Below are 6,186 nucleotides of genomic sequence, written 5' to 3'. Positions count from 1 at the left end.
GTGTGGAGAGGCTTGAGAAGGCACCTGGAAGAGAGATGAGTCTCTGGATGGATGCGAACAGGAGCGTGAGTCCTTTGGGGTAAAAGGAAGGGCTGTAGGTGAAGGCTACCTGCTCACCAGTGCCCTCCAAAGAATGGAAAAAGTGAGTATGTTTCCCTACAAAGTCCTTTTCTCCACCTGGAGAAGTGTTTCCCCAGGACACAGGCAAGGAATTGATGAGTATGCAGAGAGGCTGCGCTTGCTGTACTGGGGGCTGTGACATCCTCCTGCAGGGTCAAGCCCTGTGCTGGTGTGCTCTGAGGATCCACGTGTCAGCCAAAGGAGTGAACATGCAGCCCCTGACAGGGCCACAGGCACTGCTGTCCCCACTGCATGGGCCTGGTGATGAGATTAGGGCAGTTAAATACAAAGCAGTGAGAGAAGGGGCTCTACCCTTACTCTGCCGGGGGTCCCTGCAGGACCCTTTCCAGTAAGTCCCTTAACACCCTTGCCCCACCTAGGTGCAAGACATGGACCCACTTCCCTTGCAGCAAGTGCTCTAGACAGAGTGGACCCATGGGGCAGCTCCTGGGGATAACACATCCCAGATGGTTGTGTCCCAAGTTAAGGGGGCAGTGCATCATTCAGCAAGCAGAGGGTGCATGTGAAGAAGTAGCAACAGTGGTGTTGTTGAGAGCTTGCTATAGGTTATCTCCCACTGCATTTCCACACTCTGTACCCCTCTCCTAGTAGTCTGCACTGTCCCTCATCCACTAAGCCTGCAGTCTTGAATGTTGGTGGATACTGATGTGTCATCCCGAAACTTTCTCCAAGTTGTTGCCCTGGGACATGCTCTGCTTTAAAGCAGCTCCAGTTTGACAATCCACCTGGAAAGCAGCGACATTAGTGTTGGGATGCAGGCACATCAAGAGACTGGCACAGGTAAAGTGCAAGTGGTGCTGGCTGCCAGGTGCTGCCGAGAGCGGCCGGTCTGCACTGCCTCTACCTTGCAGCAAAGGGCTGGGAAGAAGGGGAGACCAGCAAGTAGAGATGAAGAGATCTAGAAAAGCTTTTCTTAAGGGCTCCCGCTGTGGACGGTCACGCTCACAAGGGAAAGGCCGCCATGCTGTGTCCTTAGATGATCTTTCCTCTTTTCAGCAGCATTCCTGGTCACCCATGCTTAAATAATGTTTCATGCTCATTCTGAGACCAGCATGAAGGAAGACCACAGAAGTGAAGCAGGGACACCTGTCAGTTCTGTGCTCCAGGGTTACAGTTTAACCTGAAGTTGAACTAAAGGACAAATTATTTTTCTTCACCACTGGTCTTCTAAGAGCAAGGAACAGAAACTCTCATTGATATGCTGCTGCATATTTAAACTGCAAAGCAGCTCCAGCCTCCCCATCAGAAATGAGGATATGGATCATTGCTCTGCAAGTCCTGGGGCTCTACTGTTCATACTGCAACTGCTTAAAATGTACATTCCTTTATTTCTCTAATCAAAATGTGTTCCTTTAAACCAGTCAGCAGCTTGAGTTAATCACAAACCTGTGCGCAAACGCTGTGATTGACTGTGCCACTTGGTTAAGTAGATGCAGGACCTGACTCAAACAGCTTGAACGTGCGTGGCAGCAGAGAGAGTGAGCAGACTTTAGAGTATATTGCTGGGAAAAGAAATTTACTTTTTACTTCACATCTGTATTCTTTTGCAATAGTTCTTTCTTCTCCTTTTCAGGATGCCAACTACTTATTGAGAGGATAGATTATTAAATTATTTGGTGACTAATTTAGCTTTTCTGTTTCCAGCAGTAATTTCCTAACACCTTCTAGGGAGCTGTAATACCCTGGATGGTGAAAGGAGAGAAGGAGCTGATTTGCTCCTTTAGCAAATGGAGCCACCCCACAGGTGTATCAACTGCTGCAGAGTACCTGGAGATCTGATCAGTTCTTGCAGGTTGGTGCTTAAATGATAATTTTCTCCTATAGGAAAGATGCAGATCTCAAAATCCTCCCTTCCCTCCAAGTTATGCCATGAAAATATGTGCCCATTAGAACCACTGAGCTAGATTCGCTGTCAGAGGGCAGAAATGTCCCCTTCTAGCTGCAGCTGAGTGCAGGCCCTGCAGGAAGATGTGACACATATACAGGGAGCCTCCATTTTTTCTATTATTTACAAAGGCAGTTTAGACAGAAGACCCTATAAAGCTGGGGAAGTCAGCAGAGGATGCCTGCAGTGTCAGTCTAAGGTGCACTGTGCTGCAGCAGAGTGTCCAGATGATCTGGGCAGGATGTATGTGCACCAGATTTTGTAGCTCAGCTGGAGAAAGCGAAGGTGCAGCCAACAAAGAGGTCCTGGGGCTCCTGAAGATCTTTGTTTTGGGTTAGAAGAAAGGGACTTCATGCCATTCTGACTTGGTGCTACATTAACAGATTTCTCTACTTTCCATTACTTGCAGCAGCCTGGTGTGCAGCCATTTTACTTGATTGCACAAACAAATGAAAACTATTTTGTAAGTAAACTGGTCCTGGCCAAAGCTTGTTTTCTCGTCCATCATAAATGTGAACACTGATCCTACCTTAGTGTGAAAGGACATCAGCCACTTCCATTTCTTTTGCTGTGTGTGATCATGGGTCCACAGCCAGTGCTTGCATGCTGTCTGCTTCCTAGACAGATCCCCCAGACCTGACTAATGCCACTTCCTGCCCCTTCCCTATCTCATGGAACTATTTTCATCTAACCAGTGCTGTTGGGAAACTAGCAGGGCAGAGATTCAGCCCAAATTATTAGTATACATTTTGCTGAGGAAGGGGAAAATCCAAACTACTCCTTCAGTCAGAAAAAGAAAGACACAGCAGGAATGGGAAGTCCAGGCAGCATCAAATATTTTCTGGGGTGAAATACCATCTGATTCAACTACTCTCACTTGGACAGGATAATTCTATGTGAAGTAAAACATTGCCAGGGAACTCAAAATATACCCACTGGTTCAGGGAGCAGCATGAGCAGGGGATGATCCAGGAGCTGGGAAGACTCCAGCACTGGGCATGCCCTCCCCAACAGGCCACAATCCCACAGAGTCTCAGCATGGCTGGCAGAGCCAGGGGTGGGAGAGTGTTGGTCAACAGCCCCAGACACAGGGAAAGGATGAACCAGGGCCAGAGTCCCTCCAGAGAGCCTGGTCTGGAGCAGGAAAAGGACTGGAGACAAAACTACAAGGTAGGTCCTAGGTCCGTGCAGCAGTCAGGACAGGAGAGAGGAACATGTCTAACACAGCTCAGATGGGGATAGGAAACACAGGCCTGAGCACAAATGAAGTCCTAGGTCATAAGCAAGAAGCTGCATGGGTGGCAGGTGAAGGGCAGTTAACAGCCATTAGTGCCCTTGAGGCCCTGACATGCTGTATCTGAAATGAAGGGCCAGGGTTTTACATCAAAAAGTCAGGGAACGCTGTCTGGGGATCTTGGAGCAATCTTTAGCACTGCTGGAACTGTGTTTTTTGGAAAGCCTGTGCAGACAGTAAAGAACACACTGTCACACACTTCCGCTGAACGCAGAGATGGGGAGACTGGATGTTGAGAGCAATTTGTCGGTAATTACCGAGTGGGTGAAGCGAAGTCTAATGCTCACCCTGATGGTGTTTCTCTGATGATGTTTCTCTGACGATGTGTGTTTACCCCGTCCCAACAGCATCACAGCTCCATCCTGCATTTCCTGCCCCTTCAGGCCATTCCCAATGGGTTTTCCCCCCAGAAGGAGTAAAGAAAAGCTGCACAGCATACAGGGAAGCTGCCTTGGCCATATGGCACCACACATTCAGCATTCGAAGTGGCTCGCCTTCCTTCACTGATCAGCTTCCTCCACTAATTATGTTGTTCCACCAACTTTCTCATTTAAATCTAAGCATCCCCTAGCTCCTATTTGGGTGACCGAGACTTTAATTTTGATTCTTCTGCCCCGTGTTTGAGTAGAGATCCTCTGAATTTCAGCAATACAGGAACTGACTCGGGCTTTGACCCCTTGAATCAGTAAAAACTCACCCAATACATCTCCAACACTAGCAAGAAACATGGGAAAGAGAGTAGGACAAGGGCATCTAGTTTTACTTTCCAGATAGTCTTCTTTCCTCCAAGCTATTCCTTGTTTGAGGATGCAGTTTTTGTGACTACTCTTATTAGATGCACTGTCACAACCTGGATAATTAATGACAGCTTTCAATTTACATCTGTGCTTTGGGTTAAAATTCCAATGTAATAATAATTATGTCTGGGTCTGCAGCCATGGCTCCATTTCAGCCAGCATCCCCAATGGAAACTCTGGGGCAGATCCTAGGAATGGGTTTAGGCTGGTTTGCTTTCAGTGCAGGATGAACTCCTGACCTGCTGTGGTGCTCTGTGCCTCTGAGGCTGGGGGACACTGGTGCAGCTTCCCCCAGTGGGAGCAACCCTGTGGGACCCCAGCACTGACCCTGCTCTGAGCTGGGGCTTTGACTAGAAATCTCCAGAGGTCTCTTCCAGCCTGAATTATGCTGTGAGCCTGTGGACACTATAACACAGGGTTTTGGACTCGTTTAGCCTGCTATTTTAAGTCTGAGGCTTTGCCTCATTGTTTTAAATACAAATTGGTGAATTTAAATAGCTGGATTCCATTGCATTATTTTCTCCTTGAGATTTTTTGTACATAATGAAACCTGTGTAGATGCTGTAAGTGTCTTTTCATCTCTATGTGCTCTCTGCAACCTGACACATTTTGGCAGCTTCCTTGAAGCTACAGGCTTGGAGGTCTATCCTTGGATCTAGCTGACTCCTGGGCCCCACTGTGAGAGTGCATCACAGTTACCTGCTGCCGTTAGCAGGTAGATGAAGGCAAGGCTAGAAATGACAAGTGTGAGCCATGTTTCCTTGCAGTGCAAGCTTCCCCTGCAGTTTGAGGCACTCCTGTGGCTTGCCTTGTCTGCACTGGGGGTTTTCTTATCTCGAAATATCTTGAGGTGATTGCAGAAGAAAGGTCTCTGAGCCCAACAGCCTCTTTGGCTTTCCCTGCTATAGCAAAAGCTGGTCCAAGTAAAGATACCCCCTCCTCCTAAAAACCTGTCTTTTTCACATTTCATTGAACTGTTCCAGTAAGTGCAGCCTGTTTTAGTTTCTTCCTCCACTCACCTTCTCACTCGACAGAGTGCCTCAGGCAACTGTAGCCCGCACCTTGTGCCTGACAGACATGTATTCCAGAGAAGGTCCCATTTCATTGTCTACGGGTGGTGATGAAGCCCCTTGGCAAATCCTCCTGCTGGCAGCTGATCCACGAAGTTCTGAAATATTTCTCAATTTCCCAGTTTATGCTGCTCAGCTTTAATTTTCATCTGCCTGATACTGACAGAGACTTTAAGGAGCTTCTTAAGTCCCATTGTTTCTTTCTATGATTTTGGATTCTTCACTAGAGTCAAATGTGTTTTCTTTTGGCTATAGGAGAAAGAATAAAACCTACCATCATAGGAAACACCTTTCCAAGGGAGCACTTATTTGACAGATCTCACCTGTGAACTATGCAGCTCAGTTTATAATTGTGGATCAGTGTTTTTTGGATGCTTAGTCAATTGCTGTATACGATCAGCTATGATCAATGTAAAAAAAAATAAGCTACCATACTTACCTAACAAAGACAACTTCCAAAAAATCACATTGACTGGGGCAGATTATATTCTTACCCTCTAGGTTTTTTATAATCTGAAATCTCAGAAAAAGCACTTATATTGTGTGTTAGACCATGATGCTAGTTAAGGTATTTTACCATAAATTCAAATGTTTAAAATAGGTATTTCAGTCACAACTGAAATTGTTTTTCCACAGGCAAAGGTAACATTGTTGAGATCGTAACACTGAAGAGCAAGAGGATTCACAGACAAAACCCTCAAAAAAAAAAAAAAAAAAGGCAGCAGAGAAAATGAGATGGAAACTGAGCAATAAGAGAATGAGCCTGTTTCAGGGAGCCATGGACACTGACACCCACTTGCCAGCAGATAGTGTACCTGCTGTGTGCCTGCGAGGTGGCCATGAGTTTATGAATCTTTAGCCAAGTAATAAGTTTGAGCCCTGTCCTACCTGTGCCAGGCCACAAAGGACAGGTGTCTGCTTGTAAGCTCACCCTGCCTGCATCGTGCCAAATAAAGGTGCCCAAGTGACAGTGGTGAAAGGGTGTGAACTTAAAAATTG

At 46.6% G+C, this 6,186-nt stretch overlaps 1 long non-coding RNA gene across 1 annotated transcript; it reads left to right on the top strand.

Moving 5' to 3' along the window:
• The first annotated feature begins 1,573 nt into the window (after nucleotides 1-1,573).
• On the top strand, nucleotides 1,574-5,886 carry LOC113974100. The gene is made up of 3 exons (XR_003536447.1): nucleotides 1,574-1,619; nucleotides 1,789-1,933; nucleotides 5,824-5,886. It is a non-coding gene; the product is annotated as an uncharacterized LOC113974100 (long non-coding RNA).
• The last annotated feature ends 300 nt before the right edge of the window (nucleotides 5,887-6,186 follow it).

This window comes from Neopelma chrysocephalum, unplaced genomic scaffold, assembly GCF_003984885.1.
Source record: "Neopelma chrysocephalum unplaced genomic scaffold, ASM398488v2 Primary Assembly neopelma1_117, whole genome shotgun sequence".
In the NCBI taxonomy this organism is placed as follows: Eukaryota; Metazoa; Chordata; class Aves; order Passeriformes; family Pipridae; genus Neopelma; species Neopelma chrysocephalum.
Note: the sequence above shows the minus strand (reverse complement) of the source record. Positions and strands in the feature narration are given on the sequence as shown.